Source organism: Rana temporaria, chromosome 5 (genome assembly GCF_905171775.1).
Source record: "Rana temporaria chromosome 5, aRanTem1.1, whole genome shotgun sequence".
In the NCBI taxonomy this organism is placed as follows: Eukaryota; Metazoa; Chordata; class Amphibia; order Anura; family Ranidae; genus Rana; species Rana temporaria.
In genome coordinates, this window is record NC_053493.1 from 97,542,402 (window position 1) to 97,556,768 (window position 14,367).

Genomic DNA, 14,367 nt, shown 5'->3' on the forward strand with positions numbered 1-14,367 from the left:
GAGAATCGGGCCGTGAAGCATGCGTTGACTTGATTCTGAGCATGCGTGATTTTTTCTCCGTCGAAGTTCCACACAGACGATCGGAATTTCTCATAGGATTTTTTTCCACCGGAAAGAAATAAAACGTCTTCTATTTCAAAACTCTGATGGAAAAAAGTCTGATCGGGCCCTCACACGGTCAGAATATCCGATTGTGTGTACAAGGCATTAGACGTGAACTCCTGGCAATGCTTCTTAACAATTTAACTCTAAGGCCTCATTCACACAGGCGGACTCCGTCGCTACGGAGTCCGCCTGCTCCCGTCAGCTCAGCGGGAGATCTGTCCACAGATCTCCACTAAGCCGACAGATGACAAGTTCCTCTCTGCTCACTGAGCGGGGAGGGGCTTGTTGGGCACCGCTGTCCTCCTATGGAGCGATCTGATGGAAACGGACAGCATGTCTGTTTTCATCAGATCTTACCCGATCCGATCCACATGGACGGATGGGGACGTGGCCCCCATACGTCTGTTTTTAGCGGATCGGATCGGGTCAGGAGTCAGTGGACATGTCTCCGCTGACATCCGACGCTCCATAGCGATGCATGGAGCGGTCGTTCAGGTACATGCCAGGTGGACCCGAACGGCCCGTCGTGTGAATGAGGCCTTATGCTCACTTTCAATGGATTCAGGGTGACAGCCGGCCCTTCCTGTTGTTCTGCATTTTGTAGTACACAATGGGCTGTAAAAGGAAAATTAAATAAAATAAATAACACAGTATATGTCTGAACTTACATACTTTACTCACAAATTTTTAATAACATTAACTTGAACGTAAGTGGCTTTTCTTCAGGCATTAATGCATCAATCGGCTGTGCTGATGTGGTGACATTTGCTGAAAGTTCTAAAACATAAAAAAAAATATTACAAACACATACATATTCATTTTTAAAGGCATATTCCATATTTCCAAGTTATTTTAAAGGTGGATTAAGGCCGCCCATAGTCAGTTTTTGTTGTTCAACCAGTAGGTTAAAAGAAAAAAAAAAATGACCAATTCCCCCATTTACAAACACACTCAATGTGAACGGGGGAATCCGCCCTGCTGATCTATTGTATCCTGGCAGTGGGGAGACTACACTGTCAGAATACACTGATCAGCATGGCAGGCTATAGCCTGGAGAAAATCTGATGGGGTGGTTGTACAGAAGTCAATAGGTTGACTTCTGTACAACCTCCCTGTCAATACATGGATCAAAATTAATCTGGTCCCATCTGAATGAGCCAAACTTCAAACCATGTAAAAACGTCCCTTTTCCCAGCTTCCCCATCATTAAATGCTTCAGGTGTGTGCACCCCAAAACTACTAAGGCAGTGATAACAGTGAACTGCTTCCTGTTCTCATTCCATTCAAGAAGTTATGTTCTTTCAGTTGGTGGCAATACAGTTGTCCAACAAGCTGCCATAACCTTGTGATGTCACCCATTCAGAGAGTCCTAAAGCTGGCATTCTAATATACACAGACTGCAGCTCTCTTTTTAGGGATACAAAGACACTGACAACAAGAATTTTTCCTTGAACGGTTTAAAAGACATTACATATTTTGAAATTAACAGAAGACCCTTCATACATACTTCATACTAGATAAAGAGTTGTCCAAAAAAAAAAGCAAGCAGATTTACCCAGCTGCCCCCAATGCTGTCTCTGATACCTTTCACAACCGGTCTCCCAGCCGCTAGTGAGAAATATCCTTGTAACTACTAAATTGGGGTGACAGGAGTGCATTTCTGAATGTATTCCTGTGTCCCAAAGCAAAAGTATAGCTAAACAAAGATATCTTCTAATGTGGTATACTGCCCTTCTTACGTTTGTAAGTGGAAATGTATCTCAATTTTTCTCATATTACATTTTCACCGTCCTCCTCAAACAAGAACATGGCATCTTCATTCAGCTGTCTTCTATCAAGGTCCACTGGTGTCTCCAGTCTGAAGGAAGTGGCAACCCCCTTTTCAATTAATGCTGTAAAAAAAATCTTAAAATGCATTGGTGTATAATGTTAGTGCAACTTATGTATAAAAATTTAAGTCCTCACTAAAAAATAATAATAAATGATATTTTGTAATTTTATAAACAATTTCTAATTTAGCCCCATTCACACTAGCTCTGGCATCTGATTCAGTGTCATTATGCGGGAGATCTGTTTTTCAATGTGCCCTGGTATACAGATGAAAACAAATCTCAAAGGACACGGACGCCACAAATGTGACATATGTCAGTCCTGTTTTTTATCATCAGATAGTTCAAAAACAGACCCTGCTATTCCCTATGGTGTAACTATAAATGGATACACACACACACAAACATGCACCGACACACATGGGCACTTACTTAAAGGCCATACAAGTAAAACACATGGGGCCAGATTCACAAAAGAGATACGACGGCGTATCTCCTGATACGCCGTCGTATCTCTGTGATCCGCCCGTCGTATCTATGCGGCTGATTCATAGAATCAGTTACGCATAGATAGCCCTAAGATCCGACAGGTGTAACTGTGTTACACCGTCGGATCTTAGGCTGCAATTCTAGGCCGGCCGCTAGGTGGCGATTCCATTGCAGCCGGCGTAGAATATGCAAATGACTAGTTACGGCGATTCACGAACGTCCGCTTTGCCCGTCGATCTAATTTTACATTGTTTCTGTAGAGATGCGTCGCGTAAAACTAGGCATGCCCTCTAGGTGGTCTAAGCAATGTTAAGTATGGCCGTCGTTCCCGCGTCGAAATGTTAAATTTCACGTCGTTTGCGTAAGTCGTCCATGAATGGCGCTGGACGCCATTTACGTTAACGTCGAAACCAATGACGTCCTTGCGATGTCATTTAGCGCAATGCACGTCGGGTAATTTGACGGACGGAGCATGCGCAGTACGTTCGGCGCGGGAACGCGCCTAATTTAAATGGTGCCCGCCACATTTGAATTAGGCGGGCTTGCGCCGAGCGGATTTACGTTACACCGCCGCAAGTTTACAGGTAAGAGCTTTGTGAATTAGGCACTTACGCTGTAAACCTGTGGCGGTGTAACGTAAATGGGATACGTTACGCCGCCGCAGCGTAGCTCAAAAGTCTGTGAATCTGGCCCATATTTCCTACTTCTCAAATTTGAATAATTGTCTCTGAAAACACCTTCAATAACATGAGGTTCATCAGTATGTTGATGTAATTTAGGTGTCTTTTACAGGTTTCAGTGTTAAACTTTGCCACGCCAACAGCATTTAGCTTGAACCACCTCCTTTAATATGTTGTTTGGGGCTGAGAAAGGTCCCTCTTCTCAACAACGCTTTATACTACAATGCTGTTCTCCTACATTGAAATAGTATTCATTTGAAGTTGGTCTCTCTCTTTTTTTCTTCACACACTCATCACTTGTACATTGTTACATAGTACGTGAGGTTGAAAAAAGACACAAGTCCATCAAGATCAACCTATGTGCGTGTAGAGGTACCTTCACCAACCGGCCTGCACCAACCTCCTTCTATGAGTATACATTTCTTCCCATTTTAAGTTAGAAATGGTGGTCTGTGCCAGTGAAATGTCTGGAAATCAGGGCAGCCATCTGAAATTTTTGGGCCCCTTTCACAGCTTTAGGCCTGCCCCCCCCCCCCCCTAAGCCTAACCACCAACATTCCCCAGGGCTTGCCCACAGGCCATCCTACCGAATCCACAGACCAGCCACCTTACCTGTACGTACTCCCCCCCCCCACACATGTATATATGTCTACTCAAATTCACAATGCAATGATGTCAGCACGCCACTCCTCCTGACGTGCGTTTTGTCACACTCTGACGTGCCCCAGGCGTCATTGCGTTGTGAATCCGAGACAGGTGTTCGCAAGCCGGCTGGCTTTAAACCTTGATGTTTTATCCTTTCACTTCTTGTACATTTTTTAACTTAAATAAATCTGTATGATATGATTTACACTCTGGTGAGCTCCTTTCTATTTTGGGTAATACCTGGTCTACATCTAAGACTATTCAATGATCGAGTCTCCCTGGTCGTTTGCTGTGTGTGGTTGCCTCACCATATCAAGTTATTCTTGAGCTGCTATACCTCCCGGATAAAGGACCTGGCTGGGTTAATAGCTGCAAGCTTATGATTGCTTGCCTTCCAGTAAGCATGCACTTTATGTGGTGGAGGTGCACGAGTTCATGGTGGTGTTGAAAACTACTATGTCACAAATTTTTTGGTGTTCATAGTTATTTCAAGATTTATGCACAATTATTTGTGCTATATGGACTAACTGTTATTTCACTTAGTGCGGTATTCTCTTATATATATTTACACCTGTATATATGTCAGCCCCCACACACCTGTATATATGTCAGCCCCCCCACACACCTGAATATATGTCAGCCCCCTCACACACCTGTATATATGTCCGCCCCCCCCCCCCCCCCTGTATATATGTCACCCCCCCCCCCCCCACACACCTGTATATATGTCAGCCCCCCACATACCTGTAAATATGTCAGCGATCCCCCCACGCACCTGTATATATGCCAGCGCCTTCCCCCCACCCACCTGAAAATATGTCATCGCCCCCCACATACACCTGTATATATGTCAGCCCCCCCACACACACACTTGGCCCTCACATACACAAACCTGTAAACACACAAGGCTCTGGCCCCTCCCTGTACACAAACACCCCCCTCCCTTTCCCTCACAGCTTCTTCTTGTAAAGAAGGTCTTCCTACCTGGTCCCAGCTCGTTTATACAAAGCTGACATGTTGCTGGGAAGCATAGTACAGATCACACGAGGGGTGCACATGCACAAAGTAGCCAGAGGTGTCAATAAAAGCTTGATTTCTGAGTCAATGACACGAGAACAGCAGAAGCTGTGACATTGTTTCTGTAATGCACAGCACAGCTCCCTTTCACCCATTATGCCTTCTTCTGGCCCGGGCGGGCCCCTTACTCCACGGGGCCCATTACAGTTGTGACGGCTGTACCCCCTTGATGACAGCCCTGCTGAAGATTGCTGCAGGCAGTGAAGTGTGGCAGATAGATGGCTGCAGATTGCTGCAGGTGCTGGAAAGTGGCAGAAAAATGGTTGCAAAGAAATGCAAGCTGCGGCTCATTCCCAAGGACGAATGTACAGGGGGTCACAATTGCGACCTGGCCCCATGATCTGGAGGGCCCGTGTGGCCCCCTGTACACCTGGATAGGAGCGCGGCGGCATGTAGAGGAACCAATTTCTCCATGTAGCCGCTGAATGCCTGCCTCTCCCTCCCACAGACATTCAGCGGCTGCAGGAGGGAAATGGAGAGCATCAGTTCGTCCACATGCAGCTCCACCTCCCTATGCCTATCCTGCTGCCCTGGACCTGTGTGTGCTTCCCCTCCCACCTCCTGTCAGCTGCTGCGGAGGATCTGTCAGAATGGAGAGTGGGGGTGTCATTACGGGGGAGGTCATGCTTAGTTCTGAGTTTATCAAAGGGTAGTAGGGCCCTCAACACCGGGTCCACCAGGTGTCCATAGTAAAAAAGATTCCTCTGTAACCATGGAGTTATCATCTGGAAGGTTAAGCTATCTGGTAGTTTAGGGTTGTAGAGGAAAGCCATGAGTAGGGAGGCCTCAGATTGTAGGGGAGTTTTGCGGTTTAGTTGTCTCCAAATGGTTCTTAGAAGGTTCATAGTGTGCAGTAGAGAGGTGGAGGGGACATCGGCATTGGAGTTCCACAATAGGTTGTTTGGGTGGATGAGAGCCAACCATAATTTGTCTATTTGGGTCCACCAATTATAAGCCGGGAGGGTAACCCAGGATGCAATAGCTCTTAATTGGGCAGCCTGGTAGTAACGGTGAAGGTGTGGAAAGGCCAAACCCCCATCTTTGCGGGAGGCAAACATGACGGTGTGGGCTATTCGGTGAGGTTGATTGTTTCATGTGAAATTTAGGAGGTCAGTCTCAGTCAGTCTAGGAGTTTTCTGAGATGAGCAGACAGGATTGGCACCAGGAGAGTCAGAAAGCCATACAGGAGTTTAGGCAATATAGTAATTTTGACCGAGGCAATGCGTCCAAATCAGGATATTGGAAAATGTCTCCATTTAGACAGGAGGGACTGAATAGATGCGAATAGGGGCTTAAAATTTGCGTCGTATAGGGATTCGTAGCGGGGGGTGAGATACACTCCCAGATATTTGATGGCATGGGATTTCCATGAATATGTGAAATTATCCGAGAGACGATGCACTTCCAAGGGAGATAAATTAATTAGGAGGGCTTCTGATTTAATAGGGTTAACCTTGTATCTCGATAGGGACCCATATTCTTTCAAGAGTTTATGTAGATTGGGGAGAGTCACATGCGGTTGTGTCAAAGTCAGGAGTATGGGTAGATGAGTGGCAGTGGTGTTGCAGGAATGGTATCAGTGGAAGTGATGGGGCATAATGGGATCAGTGTTAGTGATGATGGTGGGGGAGATAGGATGAGTGGCAGTGCTGGTGGAGGTATGGGATCAGTGACAATGGAGGGAAATAGGATTAGTAGCAGTGTTGGGTGGTTGGGATTTGTGGCAGTGCTGGTGGGGAAAAAATTGGATCAGTGGCAGTGCTTAGCATGTTTGTGGGCCCTGCCTACATGTTAGCTGTGATTAAGGCTATGTGCGGCACAAACGCATTCAAAAAGTTTGATATAATTTTCTGTACTATATATAATATAATATTAGAATTTGTGCATATTATATTTCGTGAGTGAACGGGAACCTCTGTTGTGTACTAGCATTGCCTGGAAATCCAAAGTTTTAGAGATGTCCCCAGTACAAAAGGTAAGGGGAAATCTTCCAATTGGGACACTTCTTCCAGGGACAACTCTCTAAGAGAAGATTACCCCTCATTTTGCTTCCCTGGAACAGAAGGTAAATGGGAAATGTTCCCAATGGTATGGAGAAAACAAAAAAAATAAACTTGCATGGGCTTTTATTTAACTCTTCTCTACTCTATCCAAAACGTTAAAAAAATGTCTGGCTGTACATACACTTTTAACTAGAGGCTGTGAGTAAAAGAAGATTAGTAATCCCAGTCCAGCCAATAAAAAAAGATAAGGAATACTTACCAGTATGGCCAGTAAAAGAAGATAAGGAACACTTACCAGTACAACTGGTAAAAAAAGATAAGGAACACTTACCAGTATGGCCAGTAAAAAAAAGGATTAGTAATTAGCACATTTCTTTCCTGCAACAACAGGTTATAGTAGGAAATCAGTAGCCGTTAACGATAATCGCAAGAAAATCTAGCAGGCTAATTGTACCCAAGTTGATCGACCGATCAACTTGGTACATTCAGCCTGCCCATTAAAATTTCGAATATTGGCCTCTGCCCGCTGAACCGACTGAGATTTGAGCCTTATGTCTTATGGACTTTTTCCATCGGATTTTCCGATCGCGTGTAGCCCCATCTGAGTTTTTTCATCGGGAATTCCAATGAATTCCATTGGACTTTAGTCATAGAACATGTTCTATATTTTTTCCATTTGAATTCTGTCGGAATTCCGATGTGATTTGGCCGGGCAAAAGCCTGATCGTGTGTACGCGGCATTGGCGTAGATAAGTAATACTTACCTGTCCAGCAAGTGAAAAAGGATTACTAATACTTATCAGTCTGATACATACCAGTGCAGAAAGCAGCAACTCCAATGCTCACTCTTTTGCAGAGCTACCGCTATCACAGATATCCAACACCTCTGGGTGTGTCAATGCTGCATCCCTCACTGTGCGCTGTTTTCAGCCTGTTGGCATTTACATCATTACCGGATGCAGTAGTAATAACTGCCTCTAGTTTCAATTTGTTTGCTGCATCACTTTAAATTAGACTAAAATAACTCAAAAGGCTAACTTACAGAAATCGATTGAACTTTGCCTTTAAGGTCTGATTCACCCCGGCACTCCAATAGTCATGTGGGAAGTATAAATAACTTCTATGTTTCCTCAATCCCTTTTTCCTGCGTTTAGATTTTACTGTTTTAAAGCATATTTAGCTGAATTTAGGCGCGTTTAATGGCGTTTAGATGCTTTTACAGTTTCTAATTGGATCTTGGCCGCACAGAATTCTACTTTCTGTAAACAAAGATCAGTACTTAGTTTGAACAGTGCTATTAAAAAAATCATTACATACTTTTATATGTGTTTAGAAATGTCATTGAAATCCATAAAAACACAGGTTTGACAATGCCAGCGTGAATGAGGCCTTAGGCTACATTTACAGCCTCCTCCATTTGGTTTAATTAAACACAGGAGAAATTGTCTGGGAAGTAAAAGCAACTTGATGTTTGCCAGGTCAACTTCTTCTGAATTTAGATGTACTTGTGTTTACACAAAAATCCTTATATGCATTAAAATGATTTTAAAGACATAGTTCACCTTTACCAGAAAACTGCCTATGCAGGTAATGGGTGCCTGTAGAAAAAACAAACTGTGCAGCTTTGATCAAAGTTGATTAATGGACCTGCTGTATGTTTAGGCAATTTAAGTATCTCCTGAAAGCATTTCAAAGTCCATGGTAAATCCAAAAGCGACCAGGTCACAGAGACTATTCCCAACAAGTCAGAGGACCTTTAAGATGGCTGACGTGTTTCAAAGTGGGATCCCCTTTTCCTCAGAGCTCCCCTCAAAACGTGTCAGCCATCTTAAAGGTCCTCTGACTTGTTGGAAATAGTCTTGGTGACCTGGTTGATTTTGGTTTTACCATGGACTTTGAAATGCTTTTATCATTCATGTGTTTGTGAGTATATCTCTTTTTATGCATTATTGAAGATACCACTTGGGTAATGCGCAAGGTTGGTGGGCCCTCTCTTCTTTGTTTTACAGTGTTCCCATTGGGTTTTTCCCCCCGACCCTCAGAGGGTAGCAAAACCTGTGCATTCATTTAAACCATCAAGAATGTACTTCCAGTACCATTACACCACCCTTGAGCACAGGAGAATTATTATACTGTACGTATCTCCTGAAGCCTGTATAAAGTGATTATCTATCTGCGCAATCTCGTGAAATAAAGTAGTGTAATAAAATAAATAATTAATAATAGCTGCTATCCATAGGTGTGTGCATCACCAGATTTAGCCTGTCACCTGCCATCGTCACCTGTCACCAGATTCAGCGTGTCTGGGTGACAGCAGAGGACTGGGCGACAGCAGAGGACAGGGTAACAGCAGAGGACTGGGTGACATCAGGGGACTGGGTGACAGCAGAGGACTTGGCGACAGAGGGCTGGGTGACAGCAGGGGACTGGGTGACAGCAGAGGACTTGGCGACAGAGGGCTAGGTGAGAGCAGAGGACATGGCAACAGAGGGCTGGGTGACAGCAGGGGACTGGGTGACAGCAGAGGACTTGGCGACAGAGGGCTGGGTGACAGCAGGGGACTGGGTGACAGCAGAGGACTTGGCGACAGAGGGCTGGGTGACAGCAGAGGACATGGCAACAGAGGGCTGGGTGACAGCAGAGGACAGGGTGACAGCAGAGGACTTGGCGACAGAGGGCTGGGTGACAGCAGGGGACTGGGAGACAGCAGAGAACCTGGTGACAGAGGGATGGGTGACAGCAGGGGACTGGGTGACAACAGAGGACATGGCGACAGAGGGCTGGGTGACAGCAGGCAGAGGACTGGGAGGAATTGGGTTGAAAACTGCTCTGCTTGATTTCTCATTACACTCGGACGGTGCTACAGGAAAAAACAGATATCATCTTGATCTTTGTCAGCTAACAGAACTTTTTGACTTCTATGTAAAAGTCTAAAGATAGAAGTAATGAAGTTGACAGAGCTCAAGATAGTATCTGTTTTTTCCTGTAGCACTGTCCTGAGTGTAGGAAATTGAGCAGAGTAGTTTTCAACTCAATTTCTCCCAGTCCAGTGGCCGCATAAAAAAGAAAACTGCATTTTTAGAATTTTTTTTTTTTTTACCTCCATGTTGCTCTACCGAGACTACCCAGAAGGACCGTGCGATCATCCCTGAGGCCGGCCGCTCCGCCCCCCCCAGTGACAGGTGGGGTCACCCCTTGCCTGGCCACACCCCCGCACAAGTCCTGACCATTGACAATGAAGGAGACGGGCCAGCTCCTCTGCATCAATCAGAGCCCTGAGCTGCCAAACAGCTCTGCAGCTGGGGGAGCCGGGGGAGGGAATCTGTCAGTGTACTGCATGAGATAGTTCCCTCCCCTAGCCCCTGCGTGATCCCCGGGAGCAGACTTTCCCTCTCCACCTCCGGTCCGGTACACACACCTGCAGGTAGCGCCGGCCCTGTATGGGGCCCCAGCCGAACGTGGGGCCCCTGGGCTGTGCCCAGGGGTGTCCACTCAGAAAGAAGGCCCTGCCCTGGGGGCACAGGTGCAGCGTCCAGCCCTGCTGTCTGCAGCCTGTCAAGATTTATGGCAGACTGTATCTAGTTGTGGCTGAATGCTGTACCGGTATTACTTTCATTTACTTTCAGCCACAGCCTGTCGTAGACTTTACCAGGCTGCTGCCAGCAGGGCTGAATGCTGCATCTGTACTACCCCCAGGTGCATAGCCAACTGTCCCTGATTTCGAGGCACTGTCCCTGATTTACACTCTCCAGTTTTAGTAAATCAGCCCCATTGAGTGGTTACTGTGATTAGGTACAGATAATTGGTCCTGAATGCAGACAGATAGGGGGAGATTTACTAAAACTGCAGAGTTGAAAATATGGTGCATTTGTGTATGGTAACCTTCTAACTTCAGCCTGTTCAATTAGTGTTTTGACAACCAAACCTGGAAGCTGACGTTTTTTTCTGCAGAGCTGCACCAGTTTTTGCACTCTCCAGTTTTAGTAAATTAACCCCATTGGGCCAGATTCTCGTAGATCAGCGTATCTACGAGCGGGGTGTATCGTATGCCATTAACACTACGCCGCTGCAACTTACTGGAGCAAGTGCCGTATTCTTCAAGCACTTGCTCCGTAATTTACGGCGGCGTAGTCTAAATGGCCCGGCGTATCCCCGCGTAAAATCAAAGGGGGCGGCTTGTATTTAAATTAAGCGCACGCACCCCCGTGCCAAACGAACTGCGCCAGCCTTAAACGTAGGCCACTGCGCATGCTCCGTAGTACGCCGCAAATACATTGGTTGCGACGTGAACGTAATTAACGCACAGCCCTATTCGCGACGAGTTACGTAAACGACGTAAACTACGTAAAAACCCGACGCTGTCCCGACGGCCATACTTAACATGGCATACGGCGGACTGACGTAAGGTTACCCCTCATATAGCAGGGGTAACCTTACGCTTACGGAAACGACGTAAACTACGGCGAAGCGGCGCAAAAACGTTTGGGAATCGGCGTATTCGGCTCATTTGCATATGCAACGCTGAAATCGACGCTAAAAGCCACCTAGCGGCCAGCGTAGTATTGCATTTAGGATCCGACGGTGTAAGTGACTTACACCAGTCGGATCCTAGCCTAATTCCGGCGTATCTTGTTTTGAGAATACAAAACAATGATACGCCGGCGGGATTTTCGAATTACGCCGGTGTATCTGTAGATACACCGGCGTAATTCTTTTGAGAATCTGGCCCATAGTGTTTATGGCCTATCACAGTAGTAGACGGACAGACGGGAAGGTGGGAGGCCTTATCTTAGGAGGCAGATGTCCTGCCCTGGATGACACTCCGATCTCCCCTCCTCCTTCCTCCCCTGTGCGAGCCGGGGAGTGCTGAATGTGGCTGAGCCACTGCAGGTGAGCCATCCCTGGAGGCAGTGACGGTTGATGAGTCAGTCAGTTGGGCTTCCCCTGCGTCTGCTCCGGCTGTGTGTCCTCCCCCCCCTGGCCAATAGGATCGCTTCTCCTTTCGGCCAATCAGGAAATGGGTCTCAGGACCTGCTTACTAATTGGCCGGGAGGAGAATCAGTGTGACAATAGTGAATACTAATTTGCAATTGTCACACAACTGGGTGGGCTCATGGCGCTGTGCTCTGCGTGCCGAGACCACCCTTTTTTTAAGCCTATTAGAGGCTCGGGCTCTAATTACATGCTTTTAAAAAAAATGGAATCCAGTGGATAAGGAGGATGGTGTTCTTGAGCCCCTAATGGATGGGCCGCCACTGGCCTATCATCTGTTCCTAATTACATGTACCTGCTGGCTGCATGTGAACTGTGATGGCTAGCCACAGTTCCTGCCAGCCTGTCATTGCTTTGTACAGGTTTCCCAGCCGCAGCACTTTACACACCTGTGATTCCAGCCGCAGGAATTCGCAAAGAAAACCGCAGTTTGGCCCTAATTGCAGGAGTGAATAAGCCCCAATTTTCGTGGCATTTTTAATGTCAGATCTGACAGTTATTTCTAGAGACTACTTCTGCTTGTTTTCGGAACCCTGAATTTTTTGCTCTTTTTACCACAGAGAAATTTACGCTGGGTCCATGAATTGCTCTCCCTGTGTCGCTCTTTTCCCATGGCCCATTCCTATAGCTGGGACATTTTTGCTGTACTCCAGATCCCAATCACCAGGACAAAATTCCTCTAGTGTGATCATTGTGCCCCTGTGTATGTTCTTCTGGAGAAAGTCCAAGCCTCCTGTCACCTGGACTCTGGTATTAAAAATGCCAATGTTCAGGTTTACTCCTACTTCCAGTCTAGACTTTACTATATAACACTACATATATTTTATATGGAGAAGTGTCAGCTTTACACCCAGCACCCATCACATCACCCATCACATCACCCAGCACCCATCACATCACCCATCACATCACCCAGCACCCATCACATCACCCAGGACCCATCACATCACCCATCACATCACCCAGCCAGCACCCATCACATCACCCAGCACCCATCACATCACCCAGGACTCATCACCCATCACCCAGCACATCACCCAGCACCCATCACATCACCCAGGACCCATCATATCACCCATTACATCACCCAGCCAGCACCCATCACATCACCCATCACATCACCCAGCACCCATCACATCACCCAGGACCCATCACATCACCCAGCACCCATCACATCACCCAGGACCCATCACATCACCCATCACATCACCCAGCCAGCACCCATCACATCACCCAGGACCCATCACATCACCCATCACCCATCACATCACCCATCACCCATCACATCACCCAGGACCCATCACATCACCCATCACATCACCCAGCCAGCACCCATCACATCACCCAGCACCCATCACATCACCCAGGACTCATCACCCAGCACCCATCACATCACCTATCACATCCACTTTCAGCATTCAGCTATGTGCTGATCTTTAATGGCTCTGATCCTCTGAGCACCATGCTGTGTACACTGATATGGGGAACAAGGAATGTCTTGGAAGACATCAGTCTTCAGTAAATGACTGATTTAACCCCATAAGTAAAAGTGTATTCGGCTTCCTGTTTGAAAATTATTTAAAAGTAAATATGAGTCTAGCCAACATTTTGCATGTCCAACAAGGCAAGCCCGTTCAGTAGTCCTGATCCTGTCCCTGGGGAGAAGCGCTATGGAAGCGCTGGCGCTGTCATCTGATGTCCTGCATGCTGATCACCGGCGGATGGGGGCGCAATAACACAGCAGATAGTTGATCAGTCTCAGCTCTGCTGATAAGATAACAATGGAGGAGACACAGGAGCAGCTCAGGACCTGGACTGCTGCTTTCCGTAGCAGGAGAAATCAGGCTTTCTTTATCAGCTGATATCGTTTTTTTTTTTTTTAATTCTTCATTTTCCATCATTAAAAAAATACATGCATTCTAGTTTGTTGTTTGCTATCACTGTCATTGTATTTATTATATTTAAAACAAACTGTCCATGACGATCAGCACTGATATCAATGTTGATTAGCACTTTTCTGTGGATCTCCCAAATGTGGAAGTTGTCCAGCCCGAGTTTGTCATCTACTGCTACATGGAAACTGTATCTTCAATCTACCAGCACATGATCTATAGACATGATCATCCCTGTATACACGATCTATAGACATGATTATCCCTGTATACACGATCTATAGACATGATCATCCCTGTATACACGATCTGTAGACATGATTATCCATGTATACACGATCTATAGACATGATTATCCATGTATACACGATCTATAGACATGATTATCCCTGTATACACGATCTGTAGACATGATTGTCCATGTATACACGATCTATAGACATGATTATCCCTGTATACATGATCTATAGACATGATTATCCCTGTATACACGATCTATAGACAATGATTATCCCTGTATACACGATCTATAGACAATAATCATTCCTATATACACGATTATCCCTGTATACACGATCTGTATACATGATCATTCCTGTATACATGATCTATAGACAATGATCATCCCTGTATACACGATCTATATAGACAATGA

General features: G+C 46.0%; 1 long non-coding RNA gene across 1 annotated transcript in view; it reads right to left on the reverse strand.

The window, feature by feature from the left end:
- Nucleotides 1-666: 666 nt before the first annotated feature.
- The window catches only part of LOC120940211, a 14,971-nt gene continuing 1,270 nt past the window's right edge, over nt 667-14,367 (reverse strand). Inside the window, exons 2-3 of the long non-coding RNA XR_005749402.1 lie at nt 1,845-1,997; nt 667-882 (exon numbers count right to left, since the gene is read on the reverse strand). This is a non-coding gene — a long non-coding RNA (uncharacterized LOC120940211). The remainder of the gene's footprint in view (nt 883-1,844; nt 1,998-14,367) is intronic.